Here is a 27,886-nt window from a genome sequence, read left to right on the forward strand (position 1 = left end):
TTAAGTTTGTTGGTTTGATGGTAACTGGCATCTGCACATGAAAATCATGGAATCACAGTTTTAGACAAATATCCCAACAAACACCATCCAATATTTGTAATCAATAATACACACTGAAAAGTGAGTTTACTGAAATGTTTGTCAGAACAGAATCACAAAGATGTTCTTTATGATTTTGCTTCTTCATATGATTATATATATATATATATATATATATATATATATATATATATATATATTACACACTGTTTTGCTTGACAGTGGTGGCACACACCTTTAATCCTAGCACTTGGGAGACTGAAGCAGGTGGACTTCTTTGAGTTCAAGGCCAAGACCAGCCTGGTCTACAAGAGCTAGTTCCAGGACAGGCCCCTTTCACTCCATGTTACCTTTCTAAAGAAAAGAGAGTGTTTTAAAACCAGTCATTTTACCAGTGACCATTCAAAAGAGACATATTGTTATTGTCTCTCTAATGAGATTATAAATGTCATGTTATATAAGAACACTTTTAAACTCCAGAAACATATTCACATCCTTTACCTTCCAGGGTTGTTTGCTTCTTCTACTTCCAGTCTAATATCTACTATGGGCATGGAACCATGATAAGTTCATCTTTCCATTACTTCAAAGAAGGTCAACAAATCAGGAGTGTAATATGAAATATCACATTGACTTATTATAATGATCCTTTAGCACATTTACAGATGGGCTGCATTATCCTGGTGTACCCACAGTCACCATCAGTGGAAGAATTTTATTAAAGTAATTACCAACAGAGAATGGCACAAGTTAGGAATACTTTTATAATTCTCAGTTACATCATAGCTATGGAAGGCATAACTTGTGCCTTCTCTCTCTGTTCCACAGACCTTTTTTTACCTTAAATTCCAATTACCAGGGATAAGCACTTACCAAGTCTCTATCTTGTTCACTCTTCTCATCTGACTGAAATACAAAGTACTCACCTGGCTTCATGCATCGGCAGGATGGAGGGATCATATGTCAGATCCTGACTCTTAAGAAGCAGTTGCAAGAGAGTTGACATAGAGATCTGTGACCTTACCACCCTAAACAACTGCAAGTATCATTTCATCTACCACTGAAATTACAGTGTTGGATTTGGGAGACAATATAATTCATGATATTTTTCCAGTTGCTCAATAACAAAGACACTTAACAATATCCCGTTAATATCTCCACAGAGACAGTCTTTGTAGGAGGAATTGAGTTTGCATGATTGATGAAGTCTCTGGTGGATAGTGTTAGAAACTTTGAAGTCAGATTCATAAGAAAGTTAGTGAAGTTTCTCAGCTTCAATGTATATAGGTTACACTGACTTCTTGAACTGGAATCAAAAAAGTTCTTTAAAAGTAAAAAATTTATAACATTAGAATATTTCTTTGAGTATTTCATAAAAGCATATGAGCTTTATTTCAGCGCATGCCCATTATCTCCTTTCCAATTTTATTTCTACACCCTCCCACAACTATTATCTCTAAATCTCACATGCTCAAAACAAATCAAGACAAGAAAATTACTGAGCCTACTTTGTGAATCCAGAATGTGCCTAATTCATGGGCCGCTATAAAGGCATTGTTAGCCTTTAAGTGTTGAATCCTTATAGAAACATAACATTTTGTCTCCAAGAAGTTATCTGTAACCAACAGCTATTCAGCTCAAAGCAGGAGTTCCTGAACAAGCCCACTATGCTTGGATTGTGTGTAGTTGGATTTTGTGCATAATGTCCTAACAAGTAAATTCATATGTGTAAGCATTCTGTTTAGTCCAGAAAAATCTTGTTCCCTTTTAGTCATCTGCCATCTCTCATTTTTATACTCTTTCTCCATCTTCTTCCATGATGATCTCTGACTGTTTTAAGGAAAAGTTGTGATATAGATGTTCCATTTTAAGGTGATACCTCTAGAGTCTCTTATTCTCAGTATTTATAATGATTGTAGGTCCATGTGTTAATCACTGTAGAGTGAAAAAAAGCTTCTCTAATGAAGGTTGAGTAATATACTAATCTTTAGTATGAAGATACAAGCATAAGATGCAGTTTTTTAAACTATAGCCACTTGGCAGAGTAAAAGTATTATATTCTTCTTTTGATTCTATATATTCTCTGTGTACATGCTCTTGTCTCTGATAATAGTATCAGGCATGGGTTCCAACTTGTGATGAGGACATTAATTTTAATCATAAAATGGTTGGTTGCTCAAATCATGCTCATGAAACTATTGTGCCAGGCTTGTTGTTGTTAGAGCTCCCATGGTTCATTCTTGGATAAGACTTTGCTTACTTACAGCACTATGAGAACTACGGATCAAGCTTTCAGTTGACCACAGGTTTGATTACTCATGGTCTATGATGCAAATATATGGTATCTTCAGGAGTACTAACTCACCATCTAGGAACCACAGACCCCTAAACATTATAGAATAGTGACATTGTTCTTGGTTGCTATCAATTTATTTCTTAACTGTCAAATATCTAATCACCCCCACTTTATAGTATTCAGCAGAAGAACAAAGTTAGTCAAATCAGAGAATATCTAATGAAGTAGGAGTAAATGGAAAAACATGATATCACATTTAGAAAAAATATTATTAGCTGTCCCTTCCCAGCTTGCACCCAGAACCTCCCCCCCCCCCCGCTTCTTCCTCCCATCTTTGGGGCCACAAAATCCCACAGCTCAGCCTGTTTGGGCGACGGAACCGGGAATTGAGTGCACCCAGGCCGGTGGGAGGTCCCCTGTTTCAATAGCCTGCCTGCAGCAAGGTAGGCTCTTTGTCAGTGAGCCGCTTGGCCAGCAAGAAGACCTGACTGTCTACCAGAAGATCCCTCATTCATTGGGGTGAGTGAATTGAATTCATTGGGGTAAATTGAGCTTCTAAAAGAAGACCCAAAGGGGATTATTCAGAGGAAGAAATGGGTAGGCGCCAATGCATGAATTCCTCCAACAATTTGAAAAACAACATGAAAGCACTAGAACCCAGCGAACTTATAACAGGAGGACTTGAACACACGAATCAAGAAGAAGTAGAAAAAATTGACTTTATGAAAGTAATAGAGTCCCTTAAACAGGAGGTGAAAAACTCCCTTAAGGAAATGGACGAGAAGAATAACAAAAAGTTTGAAGAACTGAGTAAATCCGTAAATGATATCCTAGGAAACCAAGAAAAAACAATCAAACAGATAATGGAAACAGTGCAAGACTTGAAAACTGAAATGGAGGCAAGGAAGAAAACACAAACTGAGGGCAAGCTGGATATGGAAAATCTATGTAAACGAACAGAGACTACAGAAACAAGCATAACCAACAGAATACAAGAGATAGAAGAAAGAATCTCAGATTCTGAAGATACCATAGAGAAAATAAATGCACTGATCAAAGAAAACAGCAAATCCAACAAATTCTCATCACAAAACATCCAGGAAATCTGGGACACAATAAAAAGACCAAACCTAAGAATAATAGGCGTAGAAGAAGTGGAGCTCAATGGTCCAGAAAATATATTTAATAAAATTATAGAAGAAAACTTCCCAAACCTAAAGAAAGATATTCCTATTAAGGTTCAAGAAGCTTACAGAACACCAAATAGACTGGATCAAAAAAAATCATCCCCTCACCATATTATAATCAAAACACAAAACATACAGAATAAAGAAAGAATATTAAGAGCTGCAAAGGAAAAAGGTCAAGTAACTTATAAAGGTAAACCTATCAGACTAACACCTGACTTCTCTATGGAAACCATGAAAGCCAGAAGGTCCTGGATAGATGTTTTGCAGAAACTAAGAGACCATGGATGCAATCCCAGATTACTATACCCAGCCAAGCTTTCATTCACTATAAATGGAGAAAACAAAATATTCCAGGATAAAAACAAATTTAAACAATACGTAGCCACAAATCCAGCCTTACAGAAAGTAATAGAAGGAAATTCACAAACAAAGGAGTCCAGCATTGCCCAAAATAACTCAGACATCTAGTGACCTTTCACCAGCACATCTCAAAGAAAGGAAACACACAATCTCTACTACCAAATAAAAAATGACAACCGGAGTTAACATCCACTGATCATTAATATCACTTAATATCAATGGACTCAATTCACCTATAAAAAGGCACAGGCTAAGAGATTGGATACGAAAACAGGATCCAACATTTTGCTGTTTACAAGAAACACACCTCAATCACAAAGACAGACATATACTCAGAGTAAAGGGTTGGGAAAAGGTTTATCAAGCAAATGGACCTATGAAACAGGCCGGTGTGGCCATACTAATTTCTAACAAACGAGACTTCAAACTAAAATCAATCAGAAGAGATGGAAAGGGACACTTTATACTCATTACAGGAAAAATCCATCAGAATGAAGTCTCAATCCTGAATATCTATACCCCTAATACAAAAGCACCCACTTATGTAAAAGAAACATTACTAGAACTCAAGGCAGCAATCAAACCAAACACACTGATAGTGGGAGACTTCAACATTCCTCTCTCACCAATGGACAAGTCAATCAGACAGAAACCTAACTGAGAATTAAGAGACTTAATAGAGGTAATGAACCAAATGGACTTAACAGACATCTATAGAAAATTCCACACAAACAGGAAAGAATATACCTTCTTCTCTGTGGCTCATGGAACCTTTCGAAAATTGACCACATACTCGGTAACAAAGCAAACTTCCACAGTTACAAAAACATATCAGTAACCACCTGCATCTTATCGGATCACTATGGATTAAAATTAGAATTCAACAACAATGCTACCCCCAGAAAGCCTACAAACTCATGGAAACTGAACAGTCAACTACTGAACCACAGCTGGGTCAAGGAAGAAATAAAGAAAGAAATTAAAGTCTTCCTTGAATTTAATGAAAATAAAGACACAACATACTCAAACCTATGGGACACTATGAAAGCAGTGCTAAGAGGAAAATTCATAGCACTAAGTGCCCACTTAAAAAAAAAACGGAGAAAGCACACATTGGAGACTTAACAGCACACCTGAAAGCTCTAGAAAAGAAAGAAGCAGACTCACCTAGGAGGAGTAGAAGACTGGAAATTATCAAATTGAGGGCTGAAATCAACAAAATAGAAACACAGAAAACAATCCAAAGAATCAATGAAACAAAAAGCTGGTTCTTGGAGAAAATGAACAAGATTAACAAACCCCTTACCAAACTAATCAAATGGCAGAGAGAGAGCACACAAATTGATAAGATTAGAAATGAAAAGGGGGACATAACCACAGACACAGAGGAAGTTCAGAGAATCATTAGATCTTACTACAAAATCCTGTATGCCACAAAATTGGAAAATGTAGAAGAAATGGACACTTTTTTAGATAAGTACCATATACCAAAGTTAAACCAGGACCAGGAGAACAATCTAAATAGCCCTGTTAGTCGTGAAGAATTAGAAACTGTTATCAGAAACCTCCCTACCAAAAAAAAAGTCCAGGACCTGATGGGTTCAATGCAGAATTCTACCAGAACTTCCAAGAAGACCTAATACCTATACTTCTTAAGGTATTTCATAATATAGAAACAGAAGAGTCATTGCCAAATTCCTTTTATGAAGCCACAGTTACCCTGATACCTAAACCACACAAAGACTCAACCAAAAAAGAGAATTACAGGCCAATCTCACTCAGGAACATCGATGCAAAAATTCTCAATAAAATACTGGCAAACTGAATCCAAGAACACATTAGAAAAATTATCCACTATGATCAAGTAGGCTTCATCCCAGAGATGCAGGGCTGGTTCAACATATGAAAATCTATCAATATAATCCATCATATAAATAAACTGAAGAATAAAAACCATATGATCAGAGAGTCTGGTTTGTGAATGTGGCTGATGGTGGAGGAGGACTGAGAAAGAAAGGACAACAGCAATGAACATGAACTCTACAGCATGGACGGGCTCACTGTGAGCCTTGTCAGTTTGGTTGCTCACCTTCCTGGACTTAGGGGGAGCTGGGAGGACCTTGGACTTAACATAGTGAAGGGAACCCTGATGGTTCTTTGTCTTGGAGATGGGTGGAGTGGGGGTATGGATGGAAGGTAGGGGAGAGAAGGGGGAGGAGGAGGGAAGGAGATGGAAATCTTTAATAAAAAAAATGAGGGAAAAAAAGAAAAAATTCTCAATAAAAAAAAGATAAGAGGAAAAAAACAAACAAAACCAGATGATCATCTCATTAGATGCAGAAAAAGCATTCGACAAAATTCAACACCCCTTTATGATAAAGGTCTTGGAGAGATTATGGATACAATGGTCATTCCTAAATATAATAAAGGCTATTTACAGCAAGCCGACAGCCAACATCAAATTAAATGGAGAGAAACTCAAGGCTATCCCAGTAAATTCAGGAACATGACAAGGCTGTCCACTCTCTCATCTCTTCAATATAGTGCTTGAAGTTCTAGCAATAGCAATAAGACAAAACAAGGGGATCAAGGGGATTCGAATTGGAAAGGAAGAAGTGAAACTTTTGTTATTTGCAGATGATATGATAGTTTATATCAGCGACCTAAAAAACTCCACCAAAGAACTCCTACAGCTGATAAACTCCTTTAGTATCTTGGCCGGATACAACAACAACTCCGAAAAATCAGTTGCCCTCCTATATACAAAGTATAAGGAAGCAGAGAGGGAAATCAGAGAAGCATCACCTTTCACGATAGCCACAAATAGCATAAAATATCTTGGGGTAACTCTAACCAAGGAAGTGAAAGACCTATTTGACAAGAACTTTAAGTCTTTGAAGAAAGAAATTGAAGAGGATACCAGAAAATGGAAGGATCTCCCTTGCTCTTGGATTGGGAGGATCAACATAGTAAAAATGGCAATACTACCAAAGGCAATCTATAGATTTAATGCAATTCCTTTAAAGATCCCATCAAAATTCTTCACAGATCTTGAGAGGACAATAATCAACTTTATATGGAAAAACAAGAAACCCAGGATAGCCAAAACAATCTTATACAATAAAGGAACTTCTGGAGGCATTACCATCCCTGACTTCAAACTCTATTACAGAGCTACAGTATTGAAAACAGCTTGGTACTGGCATAAAAATAGAGAAGTCGACCAATGGAATCGAATAGAAGACCTGGATCTTAACCCACAAACTTATGAACTCCTGATTTTCGATAAAGGAGCTAAAAGCACACAATGGAAGAAAGAAGGTATCTTCAACAAATGGTGCTGGCGATCCTCCCCCCCTCCCCCCTCCTTCATTTGACTGCCCGGAGCAAGGTAGGCCTTTGTCTGAGAGCTGCTTGGCCTGCAAGGGGACCTGACAGTCTGCAGGAGGATCCATCGTTCTTTGGGGTGAGTGAGGAGTGAGTGCCCGAACTGCGGCAGCTGCCCGGAGAGGGACCACCGACTCTCCACAACTCCCCCTGCCACCAGCACACTTCCTGCTCTTCCTGCAGGGGTTATTCTCCCCGGATACTGCCTCTCTCTTCCTGTCCCTTCCCAGCTTGCACCCAGAATCCTCCCCCCCTCCCCCTGCCTCATCCTCCCGTCTTTGGGGCCACAAAATCCCACAGCTCAGCCTGTTTGGGCTCTGGGGACCTGGAATTGAGTGCACCCAGGCCGGTGGGAGGTCCCCTCCTTCATTTGACTGCCCGGAGCAAGGTAGGCCTTTGTCTGAGAGCTGCTTAGCCTGCAAGGGGACCTGACAGTCTGCAGGAGGATCCATCGTTCTTTGGGGTGAGTGAGGAGTGAGTGCCCGAACCGCGGCAGCTGCCCGGAGAGGGACCACCGACTCTCCACAACTCCCCCTGCCACCAGCACACTTCCTGCTCTTCCTGCAGGGGTTATTCTCCCCGGATACCGCCTCTCTCTCCCTGTCCCTTCCCAGCTTGCACCCAGAATCCTCCCCCCCTCCCCCTTCCTCATCCTCCCGTCTTTGGGGCCACAAAATCCCACAGCTCAGCCTGTTTGGGCTCTGGGGACCTGGAATTGAGTGCACCCAGGCCGGTGGGAGGTCCCCTTCTTCATTTGACTGCCCGGAGCAAGGTAGGCCTTTGTCTGAGAGCTGCTTGGCCTGCAAGGGGACCTGACAGTCTGCAGGAGGATCCATCGTTCTTTGGGGAAGAGATGGGCAGGCGCCAATGCAGGAGCTCCTCCAACAACATGAAAGGCAACATGACATCACCACAAGCCAGACATCCCGAAACAACAAGAATTGAACACCCTACCCCAGAAGATATAGAAGAAACTGACATTAAACAGTACTTTATGAAAATAATAGAGGACCTTAAACAGGAGGTAAAAAACTGCCATAAAGAAATGGAGATGACAAACAAAAAGGTAGACGAAATAAATAAATCTCTCAAAGATACCCAAGAAAAACAAGAAAAACAAGAAAAAGCAATCAAACAGGTAAGGGAAACAGTACAAGACCTGATAAATGAAATGGAGGTATTGAAGAAAACACAATCTGAGGGACGACTGGAAATGGAAACCCTGAGTAAACGAACAGAAACTTCAGAGACAAGTATTTCCAACCGAATACAAGAGATGGAAGAAAGAATCTCGGACTCTGAAGATACTATAGAGGAAATAAACTCACAGATTAAAGAACTAAACAAATCTAACAAATTCTTAACACAAAACATTCAGGAAATCTGGGACACCATGAAAAGACCAAACCTAAGAATAATTGGGGTAGAAGAAGGAGAAGAATTACAACTCAAAGGCCCAGAAAACATATTCAACAAAATTATAGAAGAAAACTTCCCCAACCTAAAGAAGGATCTTCCTATGAAGGTACAAGAAGCCTACAGAACACCAAATAGACTGGATCAAAAGAAAGCATCCCCACGCCATATAATAATCAAAACACAAAACATACAGAATAAAGAACAGATATTAAGAGCTGCAAAGGAAAAAGGTCAAGTAACATATAAAGGGAAACCTATCAGAATTACACCTGATTTCTCAATGGAAACCATGAAAGCCAGAAGAGCTTGGATAGATGTGCTACAGACACTTAGGGAACATGGATGCAAGCCTAGACTATTATACCCAGCAAAGCTTGCATTCACCATTGATGGAGAAAACAAGATATTCCAGGACAAAAACAGATTTAAACAATACGCAGCCACAAATCCAGCCTTGCAGAAAGTAATAGAAGGAAAATCACAAACCAAGGAGTCCAACAACGCCGACAATAACTCAAGCATCTAGCGACCCCTCACCAGCACAACTAGAAGAAGGGAAACACACAAACTCTACTACTAAAAATGACTGAAGTTAACAACCACTGGTCATTAATATCACTTAATATCAATGGACTCAATTCACCTATAAAAAGGCACAGGCTAAGAGACTGGATACGAAAACAGAATCCAACATTTTGCTGTTTACAAGAAACACACCTCAACCACAAAGACAGGCACCTACTCAGAGTAAAGGGTTGGGAAAAGGTTTATCAAGCAAATGGCCCTAAGAAACAAGCGGGTGTGGCCATACTAATTTCCAACAAAGTTGACTTCAAACTAAAATCAATCAGAAGAGATGGAAAGGGACACTTTATACTCATAACAGGAAAAATCCTTCAGAATGAAGTCTCAATCCTGAATATCTATGCCCCTAATATAAAAGCTCCCACTTATGTAAAAGAAACACTTCTAGAACTCAAGGCAGCCATCAAACCACACACACTAATAGTTGGAGACTTCAACACTCCTCTCTCACCAATGGACAGGTCAATCAGACAGAAACCTAACAGAGAATTGAAAGACTTAATGGAGGTAATGAACCAAATGGACTTAACAGACATCTATAGAACATTCCACCCAAATAGGAAAGAATATACCTTCTTCTCTGCGGCTCATGGAACCTTTTCAAAAATTGACCATATACTTGGTAACAAAGCAAACTTCCACAGTTACAAAAAAATATTAGTAACCACCTGTGTCTTATCGGATCACCATGGATTAAAATTAGAATTCAACAACAATGCTACCCCCAGAAGGCCCACAAACTCATGGAAACTGAACAGTCAACTACTGACCCACACCTGGGTCAAGGAAGAAATAAAGAAAGAAATTAAAGTCTTTCTTGAATTTAATGAAAACAAAGACACAACATACTCAAACCTATGGGACACAATGAAAGCAGTGCTAAGAGGAATGTTCATAGCACTAAGTGCCCACTTAAAGAAAACGGAGAAAGCACTCATTGGTGACTTAACAGCACACCTGAAAGCTCTGGAAAAAAAAGAAGCAGACTCACCTAGGAGAAGTAGAAGACTGGAAATAATCAAGCTGAGGGCAGAAATCAACAAAATAGAAACACAGAAAACAATCCAAAGAATCAATGAAACAAGAAGCTGGTTCTTGGAGAAAATCAACAAGATTGACAAACCCTTAGCCAAACTAATCAAACGGCAGAGGGAGAACACGCAAATTAACAAGATCAGAAATGAAAAGGGGGACATAACCACAGACACAGAGGAAAGTCAGAAAATCATTAGATCTTACTACAAAAGCCTGTATGCCACAAAATTGGAAAATGTAAAAGAAATGGACAGTTTTTTAGATAAATACCATATACCAAAGTTAAACCAGGACCAGGTAAATGCTCTAAATCGTCCTGTTAGTCGCGAAGAATTAGAAACTGTTATCAGAAACCTCCCTACCAAAAAGAGCCCAGGACCAGATGGTTTCAATGCGGAATTCTACCAGAACTTCCAAGAAGACCTAATACCTATACTCCTTAAGGTATTTCATATTATAGAAACACAAGAGTCACTGCCAAATTCCTTCTATGAAGCTACAGTTACCCTGATACCTAAACCACACAAAGACTCAACCAAGAAAGAGAATTACAGGCCAATCTCACTCATGAACATTGACGCAAAAATTCTCAATAAAATACTGGCAAACCGAATCCAAGAACACATTAGAAAAATTATCCATTACGATCAAGTAGGCTTCATCCCAGAGATGCAGGGCTGGTTCAACATACGAAAATCTATTAATGTAATCCATCATATAAACAAACTGAAGGAAAAAAAACCATATGGTCATCTCATTAGATGCTGAAAAAGCATTTGACAAAATTCAGCACCCTTTTATGATAAAGGTCTTGGAGAGATTAGGGATACAAGGGTCATTCCTAAATATAATAAAAGCTATTTACAGCAAGCCGACAGCTAACATCAAATGAAACGGAGAGAAACTCAAGGCTATCCCACTAAATTCAGGAACACGACAAGGCTGTCCACTCTCTCCTTATCTCTTCAATATAGTGCTTGAAGTTCTAGCAATAGCAATAAGACAACATAAGGGAATCAAGGGGATTCAGTTTGGAAAGGAAGAAGTTAAACTTTCATTATTTGCAGATGATATGATAGTATACATAAGCGACCCCAAAAACTCCACCAAAGAACTCCTACAGCTGATAAACTCCTTCAGTAACGTGGCAGGATACAAGATCAACTCCAAAAAATCAGTCGCCCTCCTATACACAAAGGATAAGGAAGCAGAGAGGGAAATCAGAGAAGTATCACCTTTCACAATAGCCACAAATAGCATAAGATATCTGGGAGTATCGCTAACCAAGGAAGTGAAGGATTTATTTGACAAGAACTTTAAGTCTTTGAAGAAAGAAATTGAAGAGGATACCAGAAAATGGAAGGATCTCCCCTGCTCGTGGATTGGGAGGATCAACATAGTAAAAATGGCAATTCTACCAAAAGCAATCTATAGATTCAATGCAATCCCAATCAAGGTCCCATTAAAATTCTTCACAGAGATTGAGAGGACAATAATCAACTTTATATGGAAAAACAAGAAACCCAGGATAGCCAAAAAATCTTATACAATAAAGGTACTTCTGGAGGCATTACCATCCCTGACTTCAAACTCTATTACAAAGCTACAGTATTGAAAACGGCTTGGTATTGGCATAATAACAGAGAAGTTGACCAATGGAATCGTATAGAAGACCCGGATCTTAAACCACAAACCTATGAACACCTGATTTTTGATAAAGGAGCCAAAAGTACACAATGGAAGAAAGAGGGCATCTTCAACAAATGGTGCTGGCATAACTGGATGTCAACCTGTAGAAGAATGAAAGTAGATCCATATCTATCACCATGCACAAAACTCAAGTCCAAATGGATTAAAGACCTCAATATTAATTTGAACACATTGAGCTTGATAGAGGAGAAAGTGGGAAGTACTCTACAACAAATGGGCACAGGGAACCGTTTCCTATGCATAACCCCAGCTGCACAGACTTTAAGGGCAACATTGAATAAATGGGACCTCCTGAAGTTGAGCAGCTTCTGTAAAGCAAAGGACATTGTCACTAAGACACAAAGGCAGCCTACTGACTGGGAAAAGATCTTCACCAACCCTGCAACTGACAAAGGTCTGATCTCTAAAATATATAAGGAACTCAAGAGACTAGACGGTAAAATGCCAATTAACCCAATTAAAAAATGGGGCGCTGAACTGAACAGAGAATTCTCAACAGAAGAAGTTCGAATGGCCAAAAGACACTTAAGGTCATGCTCAACCTCCCTAGCTATCAGGGAAATGCAAATCAAAACAACTTTGAGATATCATCTTACACCTGTCAGATTGGCTAAAATCCAAAACACCAATAATAACCTTTGCTGGAGAGGTTGTGGGGTAAGGGGCACACTCATCCATTGCTGGTGGGAATGCAAACTTGTGCAACCACTTTGGAAAGCAGTGTGGCGGTTTCTCAGGAAATTCGGGATCAACCTACCCCAGGACCCAGCAATTCCACTATTGGGAATCTACCCAAGAGATGCCCAATCATACAACAAAAGCATATGCTCATCTATGTTCATAGCAGCATTATTTGTAATAGCCAGATCCTGGAGACAGCCTAGATGCCCTTCAGTGGAAGAATGGATGAAGAAACTGTGGAATATATACATGCTAGAATACTACTCAGCGGTAAAAAACAATGACATCTTGAATTTTGCAGGCAAATGGATGGAAATAGAAAACACTATTCTGAGTGAGGTAACCCAGACCCATAAAGATGAACATGGGATGTACTCACTCATATTCGGTTTCTAGCCATGATTAAAGGACATCGAGCCTATAAGTTTGGGATCCTTGAGAAGATAATAAGAAGGTGAACTCCCAAAAAAGATATAGTAATCCTCCTGGATATTGGAAGTAGACACGATCGCCAGGCAAAATTGGGAACTTGAGGGTTGGGCAAGACTGGGCCAAGGGAAGATGGGGAGAGAAAAGTGTGAAGGGGAGAGCGGGGGGAGCTCGGAGGAATGGGGTGCTTGGGATATAGGAAGGGTGGATATGAGAGCAGGGAAGCATATATCTTAATTTAAGGAGCTACCTGAGGGTTGTCAAGAGACTTGACCCTAGAGGGGTTCCCAGGTGTCCAGGGAGACGCCCCCAGTTAGTTCCTTGGGCAGCTGAGGAGAGGGAGCCTGAAAAGGCCAGTTCCTATAGCCATACTGATGAATTTCTTGCATATCACCATAGAATCTCCACCTGACGATAGATGAAGAAAATGACAGAGCCCCACCTTGGAGCACCGGACTGAGCTCCCAAGGTCCTGATGAGGAGCAGAAGGAGAGAGAACATGAGAAAGAAAGTCAGGACCGTGAGGGAACCTCCAGCTGGCGACAGATGGGGAAGGTGACTGAGCCCCACATTGGAGCACTGGACTGAGCTCCCAAGGTCCCGATGAGGAGCAGAAGGAGCGAGAACATGAGGGAGAAAGTCAGGAACGGGAGGGGTGTGTTCACTCATGGAAACGGTGGGACAGAACTAATGGGAGATCACCAACTCCAGTTGGAATGGGACTGATGGATCATGCGACCAAACCCGTCTCTCTGAGTGTGGCCAACAGCGGGGGCTGACTGAGAAGCAAAGGACAATGGCTCTGGGCTCTGATTGTTCTTCATGGACGGGCTCTGTGGGAGCCTTCTCAGCTTGGTCGATCACCTTCCTGGACCTGGGGGGAGTTGGGAGGACCTTGGTCTTAGCATAGAGTGGGGAACCCTGATGGCTCCTTGGCCTTGAGAGGGAGGGAGGGGAGGTATGGGTGGAGGGGAGGGGAGGGAAGGGGGAGAAGGAGGGGAGAGAAGGGGGAGAAGGAGGGGAGGGAGGGGGGAGGAGGAGGGAAGGAGATGGAAATTTTTAAATATAAAAAAAATAAACCATGAGAAAAAGGAAAAAAAAAAAAGAAAAAAAAACAAAAAAACAAATGGTGCTGGCATAACTGGATGTCAACCTGTAGAAGAATGAAAGTAGATCCATATCTATCACCATGCACAAAATTCAAGTCCAAATGGATTAAAGACCTCAATATCAATCTGTACACACTGAACCTGTTAGAAGAGAAAGTGGGAAGTACTCTACAACATTGGGGCACAGGAGACCGCTTCCTACGTATAGCCCCAGCAGCACAGACATTAAGGGCAACATTGAATAAATGGGACCTCCTGAAGCTGAGCAGCTCTGTAAAGCAAAGGACACAGTCACTAAGACACAAAGGCAGCCTACTGACTGGGAAAAGATCTTCACCAATCCCACAATAGACAAAGGTCTGATCTCCAAAATATATAAGGAACTCAAGAAACTAGACTTTAAAATGCTAATTAACCCAATTAAAAATGGGGTACTCAACTGAACAGATAATTCTCAACAGAAGAAGTTCAAATGGCCAAAAGACACTTAAGGGCATGCTCAACCTCCTTAGCAATCAGGGAAATGCAAATCAAAACAACATTGAGATACCATCTTACACCTGTCAGATTGGCTAAAATCCAAAACACCAATGATAGCCTTTGCTGCAGAGGTTGTGGAGTAAGGGGTACACTCATCCATTGCTGGTGGGAATGCAAACTTGTGCAACCGCTTTGAAAAGCAGTGTGGCGGTTTCTCAGGAAATTCGGAATCAACTTACCCCAGGACCCAGCAATCTCACTGTTGGCATTTTACCCAAGAGATGACCAATCATATTACAAAAGCATTTCTTCAACTATGTTTATAGCAGCATTATTTGTAATAGCCAGAACCTGGAAACAACCTAGATGTCCTTCATTGGAAGAATGGATGAAGAAAGTGTGGAATATATACATATTAGAGTACTACTCGGCGGTAAAAAACAATGACATCTTGAATTTTGCATGCAAATGGATGGAAATAGAAATCACCATCCTGAGTGAGGTAACCCAGGCCCAAAAAGATGAACATGGGATGTACTCACTCATAATTGGTTTCTAGCCATAAATAAAGGACATCGAGCCTATAATTCGTAAAAAAAAAATCCTAGAGAAGCAAAATAAGAAGGTGCATCCAAAGAAAAACATATAGTTATCCTCCTGGATATTGGAAGTAGACAAGATTGCTGGACAAAAAATGGGAACTTGGGGGTGGGGTGGGATGGGGGGATGGGGGGATGGGGAGAGAAAAGTGTGAAGTGGAGGATGGGAAGAGCTTTGGGGAATAGGATGGTTGGGATATAGGAAGGGTGGATATGGGAACAAGGAATTATATATCTTAATTAAGGGAGCCATTCTAGGGTTGGCAGAGACTTGACTCTAGAGGGGTTCCCAGGTGTCCAGGAAGATGCCCCCAGCTAGTTCCTTGGGCAGCTGAGGAGAGGGTGCCAGAAATGTCCAGATCCTATTGCCGTACTCACGAATATCTTGCATATCACCATAGAACCTTCACCTGGCATTAGACGGAGAAAATGACAGAGCCCCACATAGGAGCACCGGACTGAGCTCCCAAGGTCCCGATGAGGAGCAAAAGGAGGGAGATCATGAGCAAGGAAGTTAGGACTGTGAGGGGTGCGTTCACCCATTGAGACGGTGGGACAGATCTAACAGGAGACCACCAAGTCCAGTTGGAATGGGACTGATGGAACAGGGGACCAAACCGGACTCTCTGAATGTGGCTGATGGTGAAGGAGGACTGAGAAACCAAGGTCAATGGCAATGAACTTAGACTCTACAGCATGGACGGGCTCACTGTGAGCCTTGTCAGTTTGGTTGCTCACCTTCCTGGTCTTAGGGGGAGTTGGGAGGACCTTGGACTTAACATAGTGAAGGGAACCCTGATGGCTCTTTGGCTTGGAGAGGGAGGGAGTGGGGTATGGGTGGAAGTGAGGGGGGGAAGGGGGAGGAGGAGGGGAGGAGATGGAAATTTTTAATAAAAAATGAGAAAAAAAATATTATTAGAATACTTAGTATTGTATAGCACAAATTAGTTTGATAATGATGGCTAGAAAAATATTCAGGTAAAATAAAAATTGTATTTTTATGAATCATTTTCAATTAAAATATTTTTTTGAAATTTAAGTATGTTTAAATCAGTTTCCATTTTCTCTTTACTGACTCTAGCCCTTAACAAGTATACCTCACAATTTCTTCAACTTCATGGCATCTGTTCCACTATATGTTGCTGCCCACCATATACACACTTTAAAAATATAGGGCCAACTTATTCCACACAGTATTAATTTTATGTATAAGATTTCAGTGCTGACCATTTGGCATTTGATGATCATTTTTAGGAGGTTCTCTATTGGGGAAAACTATTTCTACACGCTTTAGCATTTCTTCCTTACCTGCAGTTTTGTCTGTGGTTCACAATTCATGATATTCTCTCCTTCTAAGTTACCATGTCCATCATTATCATCCTTGTTCTTGTTTTAAAAGCCACATTTTAAAAGACACAATCCTAAAGCAAACTTCCTGTTTCTCTCTTCCAATCTTCTAAACCTAAGTTCTACTATGACCCTTACATTTTAGACTTATTATATAACATTAAGAGAATAAACAACAAATATCAATGAAGATGTAGATAAATTGATCCTCATTCTATACTTGTAGGAAGGTGAAGTACTGTTTTTTATAGAAATAAATACAAAGATTTCCCAATAAAATTAAAATTGAATTATGATATACCACAGCTCTGTAATTTCTTTAACTCCATCAAAAACTCCAGGAGAATATAATATTACCTATGTTAACAGTAAGTACATTGTAAAAAAAAATTTCCAAAACTCTAGAACTGACAGAGACATCTTGTTACCTGGACAGTCACCCAAGGTTTTTTGTACCATTGGGGAATCCATCTTCAGCCTACCAGCCCATAGTATCCAGGAGACTTTTCTATTAAGCAGGAAATTTCAAAGACAGGTCTGCTTATATTGGCAATTTGCCAGAAACTTTCTTTTGTATCCTACAGAATGTCTCACATACTCTTTCATGAAGCAGGAACCCCAAAGGATTGACTCATCTTTAGGCAAGTTTAACAGTCATTTCTCTGTTGATCCTGCATGTCCAGTTTATCTAACAAACTCCATAAGGAGCCCCTTTGATGCCCATCTTCCTCTTGAAGTAGATTGGTGCTGCCAGGAGCTAACATGTCTTATTGTCATCAAAAGTCCCAAGTTATTAAAACATTTTAAATACCATATTCTGAAGGTCTCTGAAAGATTTGAAGAATACCTAACTAACTGAAATATATCTCAATACATCTATAAAACCTAACTAACATGACTACAAGCTTGACTATTATAGATAAGTATCTATTAACTTATATTTCTTAATTAAACATTACATTTTAAATGAACTACAAAACGCAATACCTTAATCAAGATCAGAAATACATATACATATATGAAAATTGACCTAAAATTTGTGTCAATAAACCAAGATCCATATCAATGCAAATCTCTATAGCATATCCCCCTTTAAATATAAAAGAACATTTAAAAACAATATTAGGAAATATGGGTGTAGTTTTGTCCATACTGCTTTCTGCTGTTTGAGGGCGCTGTTAATCAGGTCTTTCATGGTGTATCCTGTGTGCTAGGTTATTCTCAGTTAGCAGGTGGGCAAAATAATTTTTTGAGGGTGTTCACGGCGACCTTTCAGGAGGCCTTGGTCTATGAAATCATATTTGCCTAAAAGCAAACCACAGGTTCTCATCTTTTGTGAAGAAAAAAGAGAAGAACCACTTTTCCCAAGAAACATGTTCTTAGACCCAAATTATGAAATCAAGATACCTTTATAATATACATGCTGGTTTAGCTTAGTAGTGCATACAATGAAATGTCTCTCTGAACTTAGCTTCCTCACAGTCAAAAAATTCGAAGAAAACACAATAATATACATAATCCAGACTCTTTGTGTATTTTTCATTTTACGTGGTCTGTTTTTCCTTACCCCTTTTAATTTATGTATTTTTTTCTTAATCCTTTTAATCTGTCTATATTCTGTCTCTTTAAAGACTTTACCCTTTTGTAAGCATTAACTTTATTTTGTGACCCTCTATACTCTTCTTTTTCTTTCTCCTAAGCCTACATACATTTATCCAACACTGTGACTCATTTAGAGGTTTTTCCATCTGAATTTTTCTTTATTGTGTATCTATAATTATTTTTTGATCAGAAGTGTTTCTTAAAATGCTAAGCAGCTTGTTCTCATTGACCCTGGGTCTCTGCCTCTCTCGGGCTTTAAATATGGTGGAGGTGTTCACCTCAGCTCTAGGACTGCTTGGTGGGAGCCATCCTCACCACCTAAACTCTGGATAGCACAATGCAGCATATAAACCCTTTTTGGTTCTGAGTAAAAGCTAAATCCACCATGCAGCTCACTGCATGTCCTGGAAATATCTCTGTGTATAGCAGCGGGTTTACACCATGCTCTCCTGCTTGTGCATGCCTAGTAGATCTGGTCTCACTGCCTGCCCAGGCAAGGATCACTGTGCCTGGGCATGGTCTTAGCAACTTTCCTCCTGACACTGAGTGGGCATACAAACACCCAGGACCACACAAACACCCAGGACCACAAATGTTATTGAAATGCCCCATAGGCAGAGTTCAGGCTGGCAGAATGGCCGAGAAAGCTACGTTTTAAAACCACACAGCTTTTTTCCTGCTACTGCTGAACGAGAAAATCCCTTCTTACCAGAGCCATGCCTCTGCTTTCTTCTAGTCCATCCAAGAAAATGCTGCTAGCAAACCATGCTAGCTCTGTTGTTCTGTGTGTAGAATTAATGTTTAAGCTTTGTCAGGTTTTACATGGATTGAGTTGACCACATGAGCACCAATCTTTAGTAATGAGTGAGCCACTTGTTTGTCCTGGGGTCCTGCTAGCTTAGCCCCAAAATAACCACACAGAAACTGTATTAATTAAATCACTTGACCCATTAGCTCTAGCTTCTTATTGGCTAACTCTTATATTAATTTAACCCATTTCTATTAATCTGTATATCACCACGTGGCAGTAGAATTCTGGGGAAGATTCAGCATTTCTATCTCTGGTGGCTCCATGGTGTCTCTCCTCCCTTCTTCCTTCTCCCAACATTCCACCTAGCTTTCCCCGACTACCTAAGTTCTGTTCTATCAACAGGCCAAGGTAATTTGTTTTTTAACCAATGAAAGCAACACATACACAGAAGGACCTCCTACACCAGCCAGGAATATCTCTGAAATTTTAGGTGACCATTTTCTACAGAGTTAGTTCTAGGATACCCAAAGCTACATAGAGAAACCTTATCTGAGAAAAACCAAAACCAAAACAAAACCTAAAACCTAGAAAGAGACATGCAAAAGAAGGTAGAGAAAGGATCCAGGAGATGGGCATGGAGGCAGAGACAGAGAAGAGAGAGAGACAAAGGCTGATAAGAGAAGACAGAAGAATGAAAAGGAGTGAACACCAGTGATAAACGAGGTTTGGGATTAAAGATATAGGCCACAAACACCAGGATTTGTTTCTGCATTGATCTTCTGTAGCCAAGGGTGGCCTTGAACTCACAGAGATCCATCTGTATCTCTCCCAGATCCTGGGATTAAAGGTGTGTGTCACTATTACCCAACCTCTTGTGGCTTTAGATTAGCCTCAGGTCATCAAGCAAGATTTATTTATCAAAATATAAATAATATACCACTGAAAATTATAAATACTGAAAAAAGATTAGCCAAAATGTACAAAAATAATAGAATCATCCATATAAAAATTTCATAGTTTATCTTCATTGATAACCATGACTGATTTTTATATGCTGAACTTTAATCAATTAAAGCATGTTGATCAGAAGTCATAGATAAATGACAGACCTGATATTCCTTTCAGTGTGGACATGTCCCCTTTTATTGCACTGAATGACTATGCTTACTTTGGATGGGTTTTCCTTTCGTGGGATCACAAAGATTTGCATAGAGATTCTGATCTAGGGCTGTAGGAGGATTCCATTTGTAACTCATTCAAAGGACAAAATGTCTTTCGCCTGAATTGTTAGTGTATTTGGTTTCGTTCATGCTATATGATTTCTGTTCATCTAGGCTTTGCTGAAGTTGGTCTTCTTAAGCTACACGGCTGTGCTGGAACTGGAGTCCCACCTGCTCGTCATAGTGATTGTTAGGTAAAAGGTCATGGCTGCCACGCCCAGATACGGGAGGTGTAATCCAAGGTATTTATGCTAATTAATTAAATGTGCTAATTATTATGCTAATTAATTAGCATAAAAGATTGAATCATTGAAGTCAGGCACTATAAAAGGTCATCAGCTTGAACAAAAGCTCAGTGGAAGCAGAGCACAGGCCTGGAGACACAACAGCACCTAGTGCTTGCTGGAATCAGCCCTGACATCTGCCCTAGAAAGAGACCAGTTTAGTGAACAGAAACGTTTCCCTTTTTTTGTGGCATATGTATGTGTAAGTTTGTTAATTTTTGTGGGTTGTATGAGATACTGATTTACAATTGTGGGGAGGTCTTTAAGTTGTTGTGTTGTCTTTTGGAAAACCTTTCTGCTCAGGCATTTGCCCTTGTGGTCTTTTTTTTGATTTTTTGTTATTTTTAATTATATTTTTTCTTATTCCTGTCCAAAGATTTCTAAGTTCCCCTTCAGAAATCTAAGTGTGTCTTCAGAAGAATAGCTTCATCCTGCTGTTTTCACGATGACAAATTTATTTTAACATTCTCCATTTCTCCCTTGGCCTACGTGCTTTCTCTCAAGTCTCTTCGTCCACCATGAATGAATCTCTTATGTAACTCTCCTGGCACAACCTTCCTCAACACACCGCCTCTCCCACAAACCAGAAAGTCTGAAGCACCGTTGTCATATCAGCACTGTCTACCTAGGACTACAGTGAAAGCCAAACTTTTGGTGGCATTACAGAGGGAGAGCTGGTACTTAATACTGGCTTACTTGTATTTCTGGTAAAGCTCTGAATGCTAGCCACCAGATATAGTTCCTGGACTCTGAGTTAACAAAGTTTATATGTTACCAGTTGGCTTCCAAAAGCAAGAATAGTCTGTCTGTTAAGATTACTCAAAGGAAATAAAGTAACCTAATAAAACTCTTCTGTCCTTGAGACTTTTCCTGATTACATTATTTATTATTATTATTATTATTATTATTATTAAAAATTTCCGCCTCCTCCCCATCTCCCGTTTTCCTTCCCCTCCCTCCACTCCCCTCCACCTCTTTTTCCAGTCCAAGGAGCAGTCAGGGTTCCCTGCCCTGCGGGAAGTCCAAGGTCCAACCCACTCCATCCAAGTCAGGAAGGTGCACATCTAAACAGACTAGGCTCCCTCAAAGCCAGTACATGCGGTAGGATCAAAACCCAGTGCCATTGTTCTTGGCTTCTCAGTCAGCCCTCATATCCGCCACGTTCAGAGAATCCGGTTTGATCCCATGCTTTTTCAGTCCCAGTAGAGCTGGCCTTGGTGACCTCCCATTAGACCAGCCCCACTGTTTCAATGCATTGGAGCACTCCTCGCGGTCCTGCCTTCCTTGTTCATGTTCTCCCTCCTTCAGCTCCTCATTTGGGCCTTGGGAGCTCAGTCCTGCACTTCAGTGTGGTTCTCTGTCTCTATCTCCATCCATCGCCAGATAAAGCTTCTGTGGTGATATGCAAGATATTCATCAGTATGGCTATAAGAAAGGGCCATTTCAGGCTCCCTCTCCTCAGCTGCCCAAGGAACTAGCTGGAGACATGTCCATGGATACCTGGGACCACCTCTAGAGTGAAGTCTCTTGCTAACCCTAAAATGGCTCCCTTCTTCCCTGCACCCCTATCCACCCTTCCTCCATCCCAACCATCCCATTCCCCCAGGGTCTCCCCATCCTCCCCTCCTTACTTTTCTATCCACATCTCCCCATCACCCCTTACTGCCACCCCACCCCCACCCCAAGATCCCAATTTTTTCCTGGCAATCTAGTCTACTTCCAATATCCAGGAGGATAACTATATGTTTGTCTTTGGGTTCACCTTCTTGTTTAGCTTCTCTAGGATCAGGAATTATAGGCTCACTGACCTTTATTTATGACTAGAATCTACTGATGAGTGAGTACATACAAATTCATCTTTTGGGGTCTGGGTTACCTCACTCAGAATAGTGTTTTCTATTTCCACTCATTTGCATGCAAAGTTCAAGATGTCATTGATTTTTACTGCTGAGAAGTACTCTAATGTGTATATATTCCACAATTTCTTTATCCATTCTTCCATTGAAGGGCATCTAGGTTGTTTCCAGGTTCTGGCTATTACAAATAATGCTGCTATGAACACAGTTGAACAAATGCTTCTGTAGTATGATAGGGAATCTCTTGGGTATATTCCCAAGAGTGGTATTGCTGGGTCCTGGGGTAAGTTGATTCCGAATTTCCTGAGAAACCGCCACACTGCTTTCCAAAGTGGTTGCACAAGTTTGCATTCCCACCAGCAGTGGATGAATGTACCCCTTAATCCACATCCTCTCCAGCAAAGGCTATCATTAGTGTCTTTTATTTTAGCCATTCTGACAGGTATAAGATGGTTTCTCAAAGTTGTTTTGATTTGCATTTCCCTGATTGTTAAGGTGGTGGAGCATGACCTTAAGTGTCTTTTGGCCATTTGAAATTCTTCTGTTGAGATTTCTCTGTTCAGTTGAGTACCCCATTTTTAATTGGGTTAATTAACATTTTAAAGTCTAGTTTCTTGAGTTCTTTATATATTTTGGAGATCAGACCTTTGTCTGTTGCGGGGTTGGTGAAGATCTTCTCCCAGTCAGTAGGTAGCCCTTTTGTCTTAATGACAGTGTCCTTTGCTTTACAGAAGTTTCTCAGTTTCAGGAGGTCCCATTTATTCAATGTTGCCCTTAATGCCTGTGCTGCTGGGGTTGTACATAGGAAGTGGTTTCCTGTACCCATGTGTTGTAGAGTACTTCCCACTTTCTATTCTATCAGGTTCAGTTTGTTCAGATTGATATTGAGGTCTTTTATCCATTAGTACTTGAGTTTTGTGCATGGTGATAGATGTGGATCTATTTTCATTCTTCTACAGGTTGACATTCAGTTATGCCAGCACCATTTGTTGAAGATACCTTCTTTCTTCCATTGTATACTTTTAGCTCCTTTGTTGAAAATCAGGTGTTCATAAGTTTGTGGGTTAATATCCGGGTCTTCTATTTGATTCCATTGGTCAACTTCTCTGTTTTTATGCCAATACCAAGCTGTTTTCAATACTGTAGCTCTGTAATAGAGTTTGAAGTCAGGGATGGTAATGCCTCCAGAAGTTCCTTTATTGTATATGATTGTTTTGGCTATCCTGGGTTTTTTGCTTTTCCATATAAAGTTGATTATTGTTCTCTCAAGGTCTGTGAAGAATTTTGATGGGATTTTAATGGGGATTGCATTGAATCTATAGATTGCTTTTGGTAGAATTGCCATTTTTTACTATGTTGATCCTCCCAATCCAAGAGCAAGGGAGATCCTTCCATTTTCTGGTATCCTCTTCAATTTCTTTCTTCAAAGACTTAAAGTTCTTGTCAAATATATCTTTCACTTCCTTGGTTAGAGTTACCCCAAGATATTTTATGCTTTGTGGCTATTGTGAAAGGTGATGCTTCTCTGATTTCCCTCTCTGTTTCTTATCCCTTGTGTATAGGAGGGCAACTGATTTTTTTGGACTTGATCTTATATCCTGCCATATTACTAAAGGTGTCTATCAGCTATAGGAGTTCTTTGGTAGAGTTTTGGGGGTTGCTTATGTACACTATCATATCATCTGCAAATAACAAAAGTTTGACTTCTTCCTTTCCAATTTGAATCCCCTTGATCTCCTTATGCTGTCTTATTGCTATTGCTAGAACTTCAAGCACTATATTGAAGAGATATGGAGTGAGTGGACAGCCTTGTCGTGTTCCTGATTTTAGTGGAATGGCTTTGAGTTTCTCTCCATTTAATTTGATGGTAGCTGTTGGCTTGCTGTAAATAGCTTTTATATTTAGGTATGAACATTGTATCCATATCCTCTCCAAGACCTTTATCATAAAAGGGTGTTGAATTTTGTCAAATGCTTTTCAGCAGCTAATGAAATAATCATATGCTTTTTTCCTTCAGTTTATTTATATGATGGATTACATTGATAGATTTGCGTATGTTGAACCAGCCCTGCATTTCTGGGATGAAGCCTACTTGATCAAAATGGATAATTTTTCTAGTGTTCTTGGATTCAGTTTGCCAGTATTTTATTGAGAATTTTTGCGTCGATGTTCATGAGTGAGATTGGCCTGTAATTCTCTTTCTTGGTTGAGTCTTTGTGTGGTTTTGGTATCAGGGTAACTGTGGCTTCATAAAAGGAATTTGGCAATGACTCTTCTGTTTCTATATTGTGAAATACATTAAGGAGTATAGGTATTAGGTCTTCTTGGAAGTTCTGGTAGAATTCTGCATTGAAACCATCTGTTACAGGATAAGGGCTCTTTGTTGGGGCAGGTACACCTCCGATGGGTCTTCTGTTACAGGATGTTGGCTCCTTGCTGGGCAGGTATCTCAGACAAAAGGCCCAGCTCACCACCAGCAAGCTGAGTGAAACAAAGGATCTCCCACAACTCACCACCGGGTCCCAGCCCCAAAACAGGCATAGCAGGGGGGTCTTGTGGCCCCGAAGGAGAGTAGGGGTGCCTTAGGGATGCTGTGATGGGATAGGAAGACTGTGGTCTTTTATTTTATGGACATGTCCTTGCTACTCTGCAAATTGAATGTTGCTGGTCACTCACTTTTAATGTTTTCCTTATGAAAGTATTGCTCTGTGGCACTTGTAAAGGGAGACACAGGTGAAACAAAATTCAAGGCTCTGCAACAATAACTTTATCTTTTACAAAGGGGTAAGCAGATAACCCTTGGCTACCATGCAGCTTTCTGTGTTCTTTTTTTCAGGTCTTCTCATGCTAAAACCAGGATTTTTCTTACTGTTATTTAAAGTAATATTATACTCACATTTCTTTCTGTGTTCTCGTCTCTGGGAAAATTTGTGTAGGACTCTGAAGAAGTATTTACTTTGAAAAGTCTCTTAGTAAAATTTGGCATCAATAACAAGTGTCTTACTCATTTAATTCATTGCTTTAACCCATCCACAAACTTCTTAAACAGATCTTCAAGTCACAAGAAAGATACTGAGCTGCCATATTTGAATATTTCTAAGGATTCTCAGCGGAATGGCTTCACACCTCAAAGACTCTTTTAAGCCCCTGTCACCAGAAAATGATGGCGTCGTAGACAACATGGAGTTTATTCCAAGCCGGGTTTCTCCTGTGCAGTGGGAAGAAGGCATCTCTAACATCTATTAGTGTTTGCCTCAACTTTTCCCCAAAGGACAATGGCTCCCATGCAAAGCAGAGAACCTGTCTCAAAAAGTCAAAAAAATAAAAATAAAAGAAATATAATAGAGCCACGTAAAGATGAAAAATACAAGAGAGTGTGGATACTGTATGTAGTTATGCTCTCTTTGAATTGTTTGAATGCTGAGGAAGTAGCAAAAGCTGTTAAAAGATATTTGTTTATAAATGCTGCTAAATTAATTCAAGATAGATATATTGAAAATACCTTGACTTCAAATTTGAAGTCAAAAGGTATGTTACTTTGGAGAAGAAGATTTGCTTTTGTTTCCACAAGAAATGAGAGGCTGTGGATCTGAGTTAAGAAATATCAAGTTTGATCAAGAAAAACCACCTGAGAAATCTCTGATAGGAGCAGACGGCCAAGATGTCAGAGTTTTTCATCCAGAACAGATTCAAGACTGCTGCCTGAGCTGATCAAGCCTCACAGGATACTCTAGTCAGGACTTGATCATAATTCTAAATTTTCTTTAGGTCCACATAAGATTATCAGCACCCCCAGCCAACAGGAAGTAGCCTGGAAACCTATGCCCATATTACCAAAAAATTGATCTCTGTGTGATTTCTTTGGGACTTAATGACTGCAGAAATCAGGCAGGACAGAAAACCCTGTCAACACCAGTATACACTAAATAATTCCAGAATCATGCATCAAAGTCTACCTGTGAGGATCACCATGATTAACTCCACAGAGTCACAAACATATTCAAATGTGTGGAATGTTTCAAATATCATGGGGTGAACATGTCTTGGTGATTAAAAGCACTGATTGCTCATCAGAGGATCCAGGCTTTATTTCCAGCACCAAGTGGTGCCACAAATCCATCAGTAACTCCAGTCCTTAGAGGTGAACACCCTCTACTTAGCTCTGCAGGATGCGTGTGGTACACATGTGAGAAAAATGCACATACACATACCATCAAACAACACACAAGATGTAGAAATCTTTTCTTGACTCTTCAGATAAGACTTGTCTCCTGGATATATTTTCTCATGCTCACCTGTACTTTGCCCTTTACCACATCTTAATTTGTATGAAGTGGTGATTCTTCACATTTGAAAAAATGCTTATTATTGCATAGAAATTTCTATAAAGAAATGCTATAATAAAATATCTAGTCATCCATCCATATAAAGCCAGAGTCAGCTATAGGATAGTTGATTTATCTAAAATACAACCTTTCTATTATACAATAGGTAAAAGAATATATCAATATATAAGAAAACATACACAACCAGGATTCATATCAAACTCAGACAGAGCTATCACTTATCACAGCAGGGTAAAAAAAGTTAGTAATAGACTTGATATTACTGATAAGAACAAAAGAAAAACTATGGGAAAGCATGTTTCTAGAGATAGAAATACACTATCCTCCCCATAGTATATGACCTTTGGAGATGATCCAAGAAAAGATAAATGGAAGAAACTGAAGAGACAATGACAAATGTGAAGACAAGGATGATTATAGTTTGGGTGGCTTTGTCCTCAGGCGAGACTTTCAGAAAGTACTGTGCACTGTGGATATGCTAGACTTGTCTCTTCAGTCTGTAGAGGACATTTACCATAGAGACACTTGAGCAGGCCATGAGACATGTCACAGGCCATCAGTGAAGCACAGTTTACATTTGCACTGGGATTGTCACATTACTGGAAACAAACCCGGAAGAGTAGGTAGTCACATTTTTGTCAGAAATGGGGTCTGACATTCTTGCTGGAGTCAAGATATTTAAAAGCATGTGTACAAACCAACTGAGTGAGCAAGAGAGACAGATGAACATGTTGTCTCTGTGTTTAATTGATCCACCTGGAGTTACTCAGGCAGATAGTGATTGCTTGGAAGCTACTCAATATGCACATGGCATATTACTCCTCATTACTCCATAAATATACATTAGCATTTTACATCCAGTGTCAACTAGGAACGCCTTAAACACAAAACATGCCATTTTCTGTGGATTGACTTCTATGATGAGAGACAAAAAGTTGGCAAAAGTTAAGTCTCTATGATTAGGTGTTTGGGTATTTAATGTTTTCCAGTTAATATAAAAATGACATAATAAAATAGTATTGGAAAATTTATAAGAATTTCTACTGTAGTCTGGGAGAAGAGAAAATTCCATTTGTCAAGTTGTCAGAAGCTATTTTCATTTCTATTAATAAATAAATAAATTTGGAGGGCAGTGGTGATGGGTGTCTTTAATTCCAGCTT

The 27,886-nt window shown here is 39.9% G+C and overlaps 1 pseudogene; it reads right to left on the reverse strand.

The window, feature by feature from the left end:
- LOC119820980 lies at positions 1–27,825 on the reverse strand (annotated as a pseudogene).
- Between the last annotated feature and the right edge of the window lie 61 nt (positions 27,826–27,886).

This window comes from Arvicola amphibius, chromosome 8 (assembly GCF_903992535.2).
Source record: "Arvicola amphibius chromosome 8, mArvAmp1.2, whole genome shotgun sequence".
NCBI classification, from domain to species: Eukaryota; Metazoa; Chordata; class Mammalia; order Rodentia; family Cricetidae; genus Arvicola; species Arvicola amphibius.